This window comes from Callorhinchus milii, unplaced genomic scaffold (genome assembly GCF_018977255.1).
Source record: "Callorhinchus milii isolate IMCB2004 unplaced genomic scaffold, IMCB_Cmil_1.0 Scaffold5, whole genome shotgun sequence".
Taxonomy (NCBI): Eukaryota; Metazoa; Chordata; class Chondrichthyes; order Chimaeriformes; family Callorhinchidae; genus Callorhinchus; species Callorhinchus milii.
Genome location: NW_024704746.1, coordinates 42,341,329 through 42,357,376, shown reverse-complemented (window position 1 = coordinate 42,357,376; position 16,048 = coordinate 42,341,329).

Below are 16,048 nucleotides of genomic sequence, written 5' to 3'. Positions count from 1 at the left end.
TCAGTGTAAACGTACACATTAGCCAATTTGTACACAGCAATGTCTCCTAAACAGCCATGGCTCCTAACTTATAGGAGGCAGCGGGCTGCAGAGTAGTGGGTAAGTGGTTGGATAGGTAGGGAGGTACGAGGACATGAATTATTATTATTAATAATAATGAATTGGTCATTCAATTCACAACTGTTTGTGGGACACTGCTGTGTGCAATTGGCTGCTGTGTTTCGCCCACAAAATATACAGTCAGTTCACTTTACAGCATATCCTGTAAAGCACTTTGAAATGTCTCGAAGGTGTGATAAGGCGCTATATCAAATGCAAGGATTATTATTATTATATTATGAAGACGAGTGAGAGGATCTTGAAATCAATCCGTTCGGTAATTGGGAGCCAGTGGAGCCTGGCAAGGAACAGCAGCCCATTTGTGAACAGCAAGGTCCCACAAGAACCAATAACCAATTTTATTTGGGGGGAATTGTTGGCCAGAACATAGGGAGAAACTCCCTTCTCTTTTTGAGTAGAAAGTGTTCGGCACAAGGTATCATGTGCAGAGTAAATGGAGTCCTGAAGGCAATACAGCTGAACAAATCGACATTCCTTCACAACAGTGACGTCTCACATAAGTAACTGCATCATCGCCTCAAAGTGTTTGGCAGACTGACAAGAGCAGCTTTGCCAACTACTTTTGGACGAGACATATAAAGAATTAATGATTAACAGAAGTACACACATCTGATTCACAGATGTAGATTGCTTCACAACACTGCGGAGCCCCTTTGCCGTGTTGGTAGATCTTCAGTTTTTTTTCCACATATGATCTGCAGTAAAAATGTAACATTGCCTGTTTAACAGTAGTCAATAACAGAACAGTTGCACAGAGTCTGAACTCTGTAGTTAACAGCCCTGAGAGGAGCAATTTTACCAACCAACGAATTTCAGGCATTAATGAAATTCACTTACTGTTTTTATACTAACACATTTTAAATAAAAGTTGAGCTCACCTTCCCTTTAGTGAAAATAAGAGTTGTCCCCAATCGCGATCAATGAGAAAAACTCATGGTAAGTAATGGATTCACTTAAATATCCACCACTAAATTACCTCCTGTACATTAAGACTGAAGGCTCCTTTTAGATTAGGGTGCTTGTACTGTAGATTCACAATACAATGGTGGATGAGGATAGTTTGCGGATTGCTCTGAGCTGGACATTTTAGTGAAAAATCTTGAGGAACAGAGAAACCTCTTTGTATGTTGTTCCAGGTAACCAATGTTCAAAACTGGAACATTGGAATCTAAAATCAGCTTTGCAAAGAAGAAGCCTCTTCCAATTTGCAACTGAAATCGTGCAATTTACTAACAAAGTTCAATAAAAAGATCAGGAGTATTCAAAATCTTAAAAATAAAAGGCCGCTTTGCAGCCATCATACTGTCTTGTCCGATACTTTGTTGGTCTTTCTGGTTCTTTCCTCCATCAAGATATGGCCTGAGTATCTGAAGACCTTGGGTCACTTTGAAATACTACTGTCTCAAGACTTTCCTCTTCGACCACGCCTACCCCCACCATCCCTGCCCTCCACGCCTCCTTATCCCAACCTCCACTCAGGTGCATATCCTTGACTATCCAGCATTTTGGGATGTCAAGGTGACATGAAAGGCACTATACAAACGTAATTTATTATTGTTGTTGAGTAATCAATGTGGGAGCTATGATGACTTCACTTTTGCAAAGCTGTCTAGTGAGCTGGTTGCCAATTCCTTGTACACGTTATACTACATACTCTTCTTCTGTAAAATTTCAACACATGTACATGGTCTCACAGTGATGGTGTATAAGTATATAGTTTCTTTTATTTGGCTTGTCACATTGAAGGATTATGTACTTTGCTACATTGTAACACCAGTGACAATATTGTGATAAATTGGTTTCCTGCTCTTTGTACCGTTGAAATATGCCCAAGTTGCAATGAGAGACTGCATAAATGCAGAGATTATTCTTTTAATGAGCATTGTAAAGCCCTCAAAAAGTGTAACATTCTTCGATGAAGATTTGGGGAATTTTCCTGCTTTTGCTTCCAATGTAATGTGGAGATCTGGTGAACTGGTAGATACGGTGTACAACCAAACTTCCCTTCTAATAGATAAAAACACACAGTGGCTGAATCAATTTGAACTTGAACAATTCCTGTTTTTTCAAATAACTTATTGATTCCAATATTAAACCATCGCAAGTTGTCAGCCTGGCTCAGTTGGTAGTACTCTCACCTCTGAGTCAGAATGTTGCGGGCTTAAGCCCCATTTTGGGAAATTGAGCTCAGTCTAGGCCAGGGAGGTCTAATCTTTTGGCTGGTGAGTGCCAGATGCCAGATTTGAGAAATATCCGCAGGCCATATTAGCAATATTTTATCCTGATTGGCCAGTCCCATTACCCGGTCCCAGGAGGACGTCCCAAGTTGCTGAACAGTACGTGAACAGGAGTGGGCTCTAAACACCATCTATAGAAGTGACTAATAGGAATGTTTGGGGTTTGGAGGCTTGGAATTGAAGATAGTATCAAAATAAATAGTGAATCAGGGCTAAACTATGTGTCCAGCTGTGCATAGCCAAATGAAAACGGAATTATCTGAGAATGTGAGTGAGCAAGTGAGACTGAACAAGAGCACCCTGAAGTGGAGCAGGATGAAGTGTGTCAGCATTCTGCAACAACATTGACAGCTCCTCACTAGATTTGCCACAAATAAATCACTGAATGCCACATGCTTACCTAATAATAATAATCATAATAATAATAATCCTTGCATTTGATATAGCGCTTTTCACGTCGGGAGGACGTCCCAAAGCGCTTCACAGAACACACTGTAAAGTGAATTGACTGTATATTTGTGGGCGAACGCGGCAGCCAATTGCGCACAGCAATGTCCCACAAACAGTCGTAGATTGAAAAAGACCAATTTTTATTATTGTTTTTGGTTTTGGAGGGATTATTATTAGGCTCTGTGTGGAGTAAGGAAACTTGCCCAAGGTTTCGCCCTGCCGGGAATTGAACTCAGGTCTCTCGCTTGCTAAGCGTGCGAGAGGAGCTTCGCAAGCCAGCGTTAGACAGCGGTTGATTCATTTTATTAAAGCAATGGGAATCACGTTAACTTGTTAACAATGTGAGAAACAAAGGAATATTTTTTAACCTATATTCTTTGCTTTATGGACATTCTACATTTATTTATTTCTGCTTTGCATTCACTTTCAATTCAATTTGAGAAGTTTACTTTCTTTGAAAGGCGCTGTATTAAAGGCAAATTAGTATTATTATTTTTACTCTACCATGGCCATGGCCAATGTGGAATTCAGCCACATGGATATTGGGAAGGAAGCATGTTGGATTCCTTCTCAGTAAGGATGCTTCAGTTGGCCTCACCGACCATTGCGTTAGGGAGCAGACAAAAATAGGCAGGTCTTATTTCTGATCACTATTCGTTAAAAACACCCTCTACCCACACTTCCAACTCACTGAAAACTGCATGTCTGTGGACCCTGGATGTGGATGCTGGACAGGATTGGACTCAGCTGTAATGAACTCCCTCCTCCCTCTATAGTTGAAAAGACTAAAATATCATTTGGATAGACATAATAACATAATAATAATAATCCTTGCATTTGATATAGTCTCTTATCATGTCTTTGAGATGTCTCAAAGCGCTTCACAGAATATTCTGTAACGTGAATTGACTATATATTTTGTGGGTGAAACACATATGAAGAGTGGCTACTCCGGCAAGGACAGTTGGATCCAGTGGAACCCAGCACAAGTCAGCACCTTGAACAGGAAGCAGAATATTTGACAGGGAGCGAAAGCAGACAAAGTGCTGAACTATGTAGTGAGTAAAGTGTGCTCTAACTGACCTGATTACTGTGTACTGCTGAGATTGTCTCCAGCATGGTGGAAGTAAGCAGTCTGCAGGATAGTACCTCTACAGTCTGAGTGATAACCTACTTTTTCTCATAATAAAAGCATTTGATATAGTGCATTATATTGAAACTACACCAAGCCAAGAGCTTCAATGTTTTCTGTGACTCTATTTGCAGGTGGAAGCGGCAGCCAATTTACACACAACAATATCCCAGGATCAGCCAGGAGGTGAATGAATAATTTAACCTGAGGATTGTTGGCCAGGCCAACAGGAGAAACTCCCTTCTTTTTTCGATCTATGGGATCTTTAAGGTCTACAGGCAGATAGGATTTTGATTTAGTGTCTCATCCAAAGGACATCACCTCTGACATTGGAGTGCTCCCCCAGCAGTGACTTGGAATGTCAGTCTGGACTACGAGCTGTGCAGACGGATCTTACAAATTAGCTATTTGAAATGATATATCGGGCAATGAGTAAGAATTAAATAATTTACATTGTATAAGATTAGGAAAGAGAGATCTAATCTCTGTTTTAACTTTGCAATGTGTGGACGACTCATGAGACATCAACAACTGTGGCCACCTGGTACAAACTTCAGCTGCCGCATCTCCCTCATATCTGCTTCAGCACCGTTCCTCGGACCATTGAATCCATTGTATTTCTTCAGCTGTGATTTGGATGACTCATCCAGCAATGGAGAACAAGTAAATATCTTATGGCTTGAAAAGTATGTGCATGTGTCTATAAAGATGTACACGTCTATTCAGATGGTTCATTTTGGGTGTGCACATTCTTGATATTGTTCCAGAGCATTACTGATGGCTGACCAGCTCAATTTGCTCAACAGCGAGATATGGAAGTGTTGACATGCTCACAACCCTGCCAAAAAATCAAAAGACTACAGTGTTAGGGCACTCCTTGCTGGACAGTTGCCGTGAAGCATACCAGTGCTTCATACTGGCGATCAGCTATGACCTTATCTATTGGGCTGAACCTTTTAGTATATAAGTATCTTTGACTCCTTCGCTCTACCTTCGGTGACCATGCTTTCAGCCACTATGCCTTAAACCTCCAAGACTCCCTGCCTCAATAGCTCTGCCTTACTTCCTCTTTGCCCAGCTTCAGATCGCACCTAAAGACTTTCCTCTTCGGTCATCTCCCACTTCTCCCCAGCTTGCTGTCAAACTATGCTATTGTTAAGCTCTCTGAGAAGCCACCTCCATGTGAAGGGCACTATATAAATGCAAGTTGCCTTGTTGTTGTTGTTGAATCAATTCATAGGCTGAAATGGATTACTTTTGTAAGTTGTTGGGAGTGGGGTTTTAAACAACGGGAGTTGCACACAATTTATAATTAAAGATTCTTTTGAGAGTCCCAGCCAACCCTGTGGAAGTCTTCTCCTATCTCAGTTCTGACTACTGTAAAAGGTCAGCTGTGACATATCCAGGATTCCCTGGTTAATAATCCCTTTGAGACACAGTTTAGTCCATGTCAAAGCCTCCCTGCGCAAACAACCAAATACGTGGTTTTAAGCCTTCAGCGTATCTCTATATTTCTGGCCTTGAAACTCACTGATGCAAAGGTAAAAAGCAATGGAAAGTCGAAATGCCCGGTAATGCCAAAAAAAACTGTTTTCTGGTGAAAGGCAAGCTTACTCATCATTTTCTATTTACCCAAGCAAAAATCTTATTGCGGTTAAAAAAACTGTACTTTGACCTTGATATAAATCAGCTTCAAACAATATAGGAACAAATTACAATCAAGAAGTTATGTTTTGCTAAAATGTTCTTTATATATTTAACAAGAGGTTATGGCTCGATTTGAAGAGCTTTCAGGGCTGAATAGAGGGATCTATTCTTTCCTAGCAGCAAACTCCTGCTCTAATTGTGAAAGGACTATTTATCTACTGGTTAGTTGGTTGAACTGGTAACCCCAATGCGCACTCTGTGGACAACAATGGCAAATTGAAAATTGCCTTTACATAGCGCCTTTCATGTCAGGAGGACACCCTGTGGAACTGAAGTCTTCGCTCCTGCCAACCTGCGCCTAACAGTTTTCAGAATTTGGTAAGCAGGCTGCGTCCCTCCAGGGAGAGAGTGCGCATTCCATCCCAGACACAGGGAAATTTCCATGTGAATGTCATCAAAGTTCATTGGCTTCTGTTAAAGTCTTCTCTCCTGTGAGTCTGAACTCAACTCTCTGGGCTTTCCCTCAGACTCTCCAAACCCGTGGGCAATTAAGGTGTCAGATTCGATCCCCAGTTTTCCTTTCTATCCCACATTTGTTCCCTGACCAGACCTGCTTTTTTCCACCTCCACCATATTGCCCGCCTCCGTCCGTTCCTCACAACCGACGCAGCTGAAACCCTCGACCACACCTTCGTCATGTCCAAAGAACTTTTTATATAAGAATTTCATACGATCTGAACCTTGCTTAAAAGAGGGAACAATCTTTCCATAAAATGCTTTTTGGTTTCCTTAAAGGACAAATATTTCTGTAGGCGAAAAACAAGCATTTTATCACATGTCTCTGTTTTAAAGTCTGCCTTTGTTTGCAATTGGGCTCTTCCCTGAATGAAGGATTCAAGCATTCCGGGCTAGAAACTTGCACACTGAAGGCCAAAATCTTCTCAGCTACCAGGGACATTATATTTTTGTATGTACGTTCTTTATGCAGTCCAAACCAAGCTGGTAGCATTATCTTAAAACATCAGGCTTTGCTATTAGCAGTCACAATACATGGCAAGAGACCAACAAAGCACTTCGTAATCAGAGAAGAAACACCCAGATAAAGGAAGGCCGACTAACTGCTTAAATAGCTGAAAAATAGAATTGTTACAGTGCCAATGTCTGATACACTTAACACTACCAATGTGATGTAGAATAATAACTGTGGGTTTAAATCCATCAGTCTTATCTGAATGAGTAAGTATAAACAAAGGAGAAATGTTTTACAAAATGTAGTTATATTAAGTTTGTGCCTCAAGACTTGGGGAATCACTACACTCGGCTTCCCATCGCTTTGGTGCCAAGCCTGCAAATATTTTCCTGGCTCCGGTTCAGGAAAGAACAGCTATGGCTGTAGGATGGAAAGTTAAATGTACTTGCCTGGATACGATAAAATACAAACAGTGCTTTGATATGTATTGAAGTTAGGCTCGGCTGCTTTCTTTAACACGAGCATCTTATTTTGGAATAAAGAATTTGCGCATTTTTCTTTAGCTGACCTGAGTAGCGATCAACTTCATAGAAAGCTCAACTCAGGTGATTGTCTGGGTCAGCAGAGAACTTTGGAGCATGAATGATGAATAAACTATAGAAAACAGATTTTTTGTTTGTTAACGTAAAACTTGCCATTACGGTAGGAACATAGGAACAGAAGGAAACCATCTAACCTGTTTTGCTAGTACATTAGATCTCGCCAGGTTTTTAATCCTATTTGCCTGCTTAATCTCCAAACGCCTTTGTGTGTGTGTGGGGGTGGGGTGGGTGGGGGGGAGGGTATGAGCTAGCATTGTGAGAGGTGATCTAACACCAGGGTAGAGGGGTGGGGGTGAACAAGTAACAGTGGGGGGTGAGGAAGGTGAGGGGGGAGCCAGCTCTTGTGGGTACTACAGAAAACAATGCACATCAGTCCGGAAAAAGCACACTCTGCCTCCACATCCTAAAATACCTCTGTTACTAATTCCTGTTTGACGTGAATGATTTTCAGTAAATCTATAAATCACGTCACTTCCACAGAACAGGTGTTGAACACAGTTTTCAGTGTGACTAAATCAGTCACACGGGGCACACAGAAACAGGGACAGAAAATCATTTCTAGGTTTACATGAAATAAAAGGGTTCAGAATACAAAACACTGACCTGTCTTTCTTTCTCTGATCCTGAACAGACGGCTGTCTGTTTTTTTTATTTCAGATCTCCAGCATTATTCAGTTTCTCTTTTAACATCTGGTCTTTGATTAGTCAGTTGAGACTCTAAAATATTACAGCAACATTGAATTAATAAAAAGATTCCTTGCATTTGATACAGCGCCTTTTACTTCGGGAGGATGTCTCAAAGCGCTTCACATGATTTATAATAAAATGTAATGACTGTATTTGTAGATGAACTCGACAACCAATTATTGCACAGCAGTGTTCTAAAATCAGCCATGGAGTGAGTGTGAGTGACCAATTTTATTTGGGGGATTATTGGCCAAGACACCAGGAGAAACACCCTTCTCTTTTCAAGTCGTACCATGGGATCTTTAATATCCACCTGAACAGGCAAATAGGACCTTGGTTTAATGTTTCATCCAAAGGATGGCAAATCAAAATTTATAACCTGGACGTGAATGATTTACTATTTGGATGGTAATCGGTGACAAAATAATTTTCCCATTCACATTGTAGTCCCTACAATTCTGTCTTCAAAAATGAACACTGTCTTAATTGTCTCTCCACTCATAGCAATTTCTGGGCCAAGAATCCTCCAGATAAACATTAGTCATTCACTTGGCTGTTTTTCAGCGCCTTGGGATGTCCTCTCGACGTGAAAGGCGCTATACAAATGTAATCTTGTTGTTGCTTGTGGGACATTGGTGTGTGCTACAATTACGCAGGTTACTACATTTCACAGTAAATCCTGTGAAGTGCTTTGAGACATCTCAACGACATGATAATTACAACAACAACAAAATTACATTTGTAAAGCATCTTTCATGACATGGAGTAGGCTGGAGCCTGCTGAACAGAGGGAGTAGACAGGTTGATAGGGAGTCAGCAGGTCGGAGAGGTAGGAGGGGGCAAGGCCGGGGAGGGCCTTGAAAGTGAGGATTTTGAATTCTATCCTCTGAAGGACAGGGAGCCTGTGGAGCCTGAGGGGTGAGGCAGTGGCGGAGTCAGGCAATGTTGCGGGGGTGGGGGAAGGTAGAATGGGTCATGGCATGGATATGGTGGAGAAAGGTCAGTTGTGGGCCGAACAAGGTTCCTGACTGGCTTGGTGAGGTGGAGTGTGCATCTGTGAAGATGCTGATGCTGCCAAGTGCCTGAGGTGGTGAGGTGCTGGTGCAAGCAAATCAGGAGGGCCTTGGTCTTGATGACATTCAGCTGTAGAAAGTTGTCTCTCATCCAGGACTTGATGTCTGACAGACAGTCTGCCAGGACGTCAGTTGTGCTGGAATCAAGAGTGGAGGCAGAGAGATAGAGATGGGGATCATCCACATAGATGTGGAAGTTGACCCCATGTCTGTGGATGATATCACCAAGTGGGAGTGTGTAGAGGTTGAAGAGGAGGGGATTGAAGACAAAGCCCTGAGGAACACTGCACAAGACTGTGTAGGGGCTGGAAGAGAAACCAGTGGCGGAGACAAATTGGAGACGGTGTGAGAGATAAGACCTGAACCATTCAAGGACAGAATCTTGAAGGTTGAGGTGAGAGGAGAGGCATGGGAGGAGGATGGAGTGGTCCACGGTATCGAGGGGGAAGACGCTATATGGCGCTATATCAAATGCAAATGCATGGTATAAGGCACATATGAAATGTAAGGAATTTATTAGATTATTGTATAGGGAAAGAACTTTCAGCAGCAGAGTCCTGTCACCACAAAGCCAGCTGTCGTCTTCAGAACCAGAACTGGTCAAGCAGATAAAATGCACTTTACTTGGTATCGCCCCTTCATGGAGCTATATTCAACCACTACTGTTGATAATCCAGCAATTGAAATTATACATGGATTTTTTCTTTGGACATATTTGAAGTGGAGTGCTACTATTGCCTCCTGCCTCCTGCCTGGCACTTCCTCCTTTAACAAGGTCATGGTTAAGCTGCATGGAACCGATTTGTTAGGCATTGCACACCATTGGAACCGTCTCCAAATGATCTGAAGACAGACTGGGCCATCTCGGTGCACTGAATTAAAAGAGTTAACTCAACCACACAGACTTGGAAAGTTACACGTTTGATGGTCTGAGTTAGCTGGTTTCAGTTGGAGCAGTATTAGAGGATGGAGAATGAATTCAATGCCCCTGCATTAGGGAAGACAATACAACCAGAGCTTTTGCCCACGGTCAGCACCCAGTGGCCTCTCCTGGTAATTGCATATGTGTCAACGTCAGAATGTCAGGACTGGGCTCTCAACGGTGGTGCCCTCACAGTCGAACAGCCTGCCAGCACTCACTGTCTAGACTTCCACATGGAGAACAACCTCTTGGATAAGGGTACATTGTGCTTGAGAAAATTACGTACTGTTTCTTAGTAAACAACGGTGGAAATATTAACCTTGTTTCGTGAAATATGGGATTAAAAATCAATCAGTGTGGATTGATTGTGCTGGTTAAATAGCAGAAAAGTGATTCACTTTGTGGTTAAAGGGATGTTCAGTGGCTTGAATATTAGTGGATTACAGTCATACAGAATGAAGTTCAGCTGTTGTGGATTGTATTATTCAGCCAATTTATACAGTATATGAGTGTGGCCAAGATCATAGCTATGACCAAAAATACATTTTCCTATTACCACGAGGCCTGCAGCTGTCCTCCTTAGACCTGGATCAGAGTGAGCACATCAGACACAAAGTAGATGTAACACTGTTCATCATTAGTTATTGGTTTGCTGATTTACATTTGTATAACACATTTCACCTCAGGAGGACGTCCCAAGGCACTGGACAGTCAGGGATCCACACCCGAGCTAGTGGTTGGGAACAGGAGGAGTGGAGGACAGGGAGGGCAGGGAGGATAGGAGGGTGACTGAAGGCATGGTCGAAAAGGAGGGTCTTGAGATTGTCTTGAAGGAGGCAAGGAAGGGAATGAGGCAAAAGGTCTGTGGGATGGAATAACCTACTGAGCCACTGAATGTCAAAACCTGCTCACTGAAGCCATTTATGCCTGTCAGTTAAAGTTGGCATCAACTTTGTGGGCTTCTTACCTGGAAAGATTTTTCTGACAAACATTAAACCTCAAATTTACACAAACCATGACAAATAGTTAATTTGTCTCCACAAAGTTAATTTTGATTTGTTTTAAAAATATGGCCCTTCCCTTCTTCATTACAGGGAGGAAATAGCTGTATGGTGCGTGCAAAGCCATTTCCTCCAGGGTAGAATTTCAGCACCTTGCCATAAAGGTTTGCTGGAAGTCGACACAAATCAGGCAACAGCTGTTGATTTCCTAGGACAAGATGGCTCCTGATACCATGAAACAGAGAAACATTGCCTCGGGTCACTGCCTCTCCCTCTCCAGCCTCTCCTCTGCTTCTCCTCATGCCCTAGCCTCTGCTCTGCCTCTTCCCACACCCCAGCCTCTCCTCAGCACTTCCTCACCACTTGGCCTCTCCTGACGCTGAGATTTTTATCTCATCATCTGAAGTGTGCTGATGACAGCACAGCCAGCCTAGTTCATCGTCAGGACCTGGAAGGGCAGACCAGTCATGGGGCCAGGGAGTCACCCCACTCAGCTCTGTGTTAACCATGCAAGCCAAAGGCCTACATCAACAACGATAAGAACAACAACAATTTGCATTTATATAGCACCCCTCACGCAGAGTACTGTCCCAGAATGTCCCAGAACACCCTAATGGTAGGATGGTCCCAGCTGGAGAAGCAGTAGGAAAATTTCAGCACTTTACCATGCGGTTTTAGCTGGTTAGACTCCAGCAGTACCCAAGGCACACTTTGGGGTACCCAAGCCTTGGCTTTTGCCAACCTGCATTTAATACTTTCCGGAATTAGGTAAGCGGGATGTGTATCTCTAGGGAGAGAGTGTTCATTCCATTTCAACAATCTCTGGCATTTCCATGTGGACATGGGATGCATAGAATTCTCAGTTTGGTTTGGATACTCTTAAGCATGGTGATAGTCTCTCATGTTTCACTTGGCTGACCACAAAAAAGAATATGATGGACAGGAGCCTGTGTCCTATCCCTGGCCTGGACTGGTTCCATGCATTTTATTACCCTACCATCCCAGCACGTTTGAATAATATATTTTGAAAGTTTGAGCCAAACCCCAGAATTTTTAGTAATTTCTTTCAATCGCTTGAAATGAGCTATGGAAAAATTCAAGCTATTTCAGCATTTGTAAGAATTTGATAATCCTTGGATTATTAAATTCTTGTAAATGCTAACAAAGCTTGAAATTTTCCATAGCCCATTTCACAGATGTTACAGCGTAAGCTTGATTAAGCAGTTTAACTCGGTTATTGTGACTTGGGGCCGGTGAAATGAAACAATGATAACTTAAGTCAAAGATGTCTAAACCTCTGTTCAGTTTCAGGCATGGAACATCATCGGAGTACTGGTGAACAGCCGACGTCGAGGGTCAATATATTGCTTCAAAACCTCAAACCAGATACACCTCCGGGTTTCTGAGCTACTGCTTTATCAGCCAGGCTTTAACAAGTCCCAGCCAGCTGGGAAGAGTTTCTGCTGTGGGTCCCCCCCGTTAACTGATTCCTTACGCTATGAGCCCTGCCACAGCTGATGATTCACAGGCCTGGAATGTAGCACATGGAAGCCGGGTTCAACAGTGTTCGAATCAACTGCTTCGCGCTGAAGGGTGGAACCAAAATAAAAAGACGGTCCAGGCTTTATCAGCAGCTGTTTTGTCTTTGATTGTGCCCTGCTTTGAGATGTAAGACAATTATGACTGAGCTGAGGAATTGCTTCCGCTAGCTCAGAAAACCACTCCCCAGCTCTCAGGCCTTCGACGTCTTTTGAATGGAACTGCCCCACCTTGCCCTCCCCTTAGTCGCAGTGCTGACCTGAACAAAACGTTGCTTACATGTGCTATACAGTAAAAATATTCATAGTAACTGAGGTACGGCTGCAAACTTGATGCATCTCAATCATGGCTGGAATAATAACTTCAAGGTTGTTTGTAGGCATTGCTTGGCTGCCGAATTTGCCAAAAAAACACAGTTACTACACATTAGGTAAATTGCGTGAAATGCTTTGAGATGTACTGACTGCAATGCATTGTATCAGGTGCAAGGATTTGTTTTATTATTAATGTGGCAGCCAGATAATCATAACAACAAGAACTTACATTTATATAGCGCTTTTCACGTGGGGCAGTGTCTCAGACTGCTTAACATGTTCATTGGTTCATAACATAACATATTCACACACTGCTGTGCGCAATTGGCTGCGGCATTTCGCCCACAAAACACACAGTTACTGCTCTTTACGGTGAATCCTGGGAAGCGCTTTGAGATGTCACAAAGACGTGATAAGGCGCTATATTAAATGCAAGGATTATTATTATTATTATTGCTGGAGGCGACTGCACCACTGTCTTGCTAGGCCACACTTATCATCAGACTCATTTGACCAGATGTTAAACAACATTTTGTCGTGTGGCCAAAAATATTTATTAAAAAAAATTATAAAAAAAACCAAGCGAAAAAGGGATGAGAAAAGGCAGGAAGAGACTAATGGGCTAAAATAAAGAAAAGAGGGTGGAGGAATTTGTCTAGCATGGCAGGATTTGAAACCATAGAAACCATTGAACCATTTAAATTTACAGCACAGAAGAAGGTCATTCGGCCCATCGTGTCTGTGCCGGCTCCTTTAAAGGTTTGCTGTAGAACTAGTGGAAAACAATTAACTGAATGCTCTGGCCCTGCTTTGGTATTTTGCCTTCATGTTGAAACCATAAAACATTACACTGGAATGTGAGCCAGAACACTGTGAAGTTTTTAGACTAGCAAATGCACATATTCTGTACTTTGAAGCAATGTACCCCCCACCCCACACATACACACTTGAATCTAAAGTAAAGTATATGCAGGGTTACAGTAAGGCTAGAAACAATTTACTAGACATGATTGGGAGTCAAACCTACGACAGTACTTGCCCCATATATGGTAAGAAACTAAGTGCTAGAAGCTCAATGACAACTGAACTGGAGATTCCTTTACAGTATGTGAGGAAGGGAGCCTAAATATTTATAGTAGCCAGTTCAGAGACAGTCATGTGCAAATTCAGTGCCAATTAACAGAAGATTTTAACCCTCAGTGCTTGCGATGCTGACCTCCATGTTTACAGCAGAGAAGGAGGCCATGCGGCCCATCATGTGACAGCGCTGCAGATTTGCAGGCCTCTCTCAACAAAACCTGCACTGCAATCTGCTCTGAGCAGAATTTCCAGAAGTCAAGTCAGTGAGGCATGCATCAGGAACGGCTCAGACTATTGAGGTCTCGATCACACCCAAACCTTTGTCCAAGTTAGCTAAATAGCTGAATAAATAAAGTTATATCGGGTGTTTAGTCAGCTGGATAGAACCTTGTCCAGACTTCTCTGGGTGGTAAGCACTCCCGATGCTATTTACAATGTTTAACTCCAGGCATGTTTTGGGGTGGGGTAGTTTTATCTAACCTAATACTATTTTTAGATTTTTAATTAGCATAATGCTGTTGACAATGTGTGTCTAATGATGAATCAAATTCTGCTGACAATCTACAGAGAAGGCATACTAACAAAATCAACCCCATTGGAAGCTTTTGATTTACAGAGACAAGGAGCATGAAGTTCAAATATTAAGGCTGATCCTCCTACAGTGAGAATGGGAGATCGGGTGTGTTGCTTTTGATCTACTCAGACACATTTGGCTTCACTCAGGCTTCACTTTGGTATCAAGCCAGACACATTCAGCTCTGAGTTCCATTCCTGGGTGGAGTAGGACTTACAGAACGGTACAAGACAATTCCACTCCAGTGTTACATTATTGGAAGTGGAGCAAACAAGAAGACAAGCATTGTGGTTTTCAATACATTCGTTGAATGAATTGTGACTAAAGTGGTGTAGCTCTTAGAGGGAAATTTCAGATGTCTCTCAAGCCAAGCATAGTGGTTTCCAGGAAGAATTGGACAGCCACATAATTAGCATATGTGGGGGAGCGGGGCAGGTAACTGAAAGCACAGTCCAAAACAAAGATCTTAAAACAGACTTTAAAAGTGGGTAAGGAAGAGTCTCATTTACATAAGCAGAAAGCACTATCTGAACCTCTAGTGAGCTTCATTATCTTCCCAAGTCTCCTGACCTCCCTGTCGATATCAGCTGAATACATTTCTATCTTCAGCAAGTGCACCATCCATGCTTCAGCTGACATTGTGCATATTTCTTGTAGTGCTTTGACTTCCTGCCACCGTTGCCGACTTGATAGCAAACAGATCAAGCCATTCGTCTTTTACTTTCCCAGCAGTTTCCACTTGGTCTTGAACAATCTCTTGCATCATACGTGTAGTTGATGGACAAAAGACTTAATGTGTACAATTTTTTCAAGGATACAGAAAATTACTGACTCGGATGGTAGCACTCTCGCCTCTGAATCAGAAAATTGTACGGTCAAGATACACTTGAGAGTTTGAACTCATATAGTCTAAGATGACACTCCAATGCAGTGCATGGTGGGTGTTGCAGTGTTGGAGGTGCTGTCCTTCAGATTAGATGTTAAACTGAGCTGTCTTCACTAACTGGTTGATGTACATAACAGTGATAATAATCCTTGCATTTTATATCGGACCTGATCACATCCTCGAGGCGTCTGAAAGTGCTTCACAGAATATAAACTGAATTGACGGTATATATTGTGGGCGAAACATGGCAGCTCATTGGGCACAGCAGTGTGGATTAAGTGCCTAAATTATTATTTTTAAAACTTATTTATTTTGAAGAGATTATTACCCTGGGAATTTTAAACGGAAATCGTTCACATATCAGTTTGCAACAAACTGAGAGGAAATGGGAAAAAAATGTAATTGGTATACAAACAATCAATTTCAGCATGTAGGGGGGAGAAGGGAATAGAGGAGTATGGGGAGCAGACAGAGAGAGAGGGGCGTGGGAAGGTTGAAGGCTGATGGGGAGTACAAATGCTGGCACAGACTAGTCAGGCCAAATGACCTGTTACAGTCTTCACCATTTATATAGTGAAGATACCCTAGAAATTGAGACTCAGCCCCTCCACTGACAGCATGGCTTCTTGTACATACATGGTGAGCAACTGTGGCATTTACACCAACACTGAACTGTTGGACAATTACACATTCCTAGTAAAATCTACGTTCTTACTCTGTTAGTTCATGGCTGCTGTTTTGTAAAAAAAAAATCTTGCTGAATTCCGCAAAGAATTTGGGGTGAAGAACTGCATACTTCGAACATATTTACCTT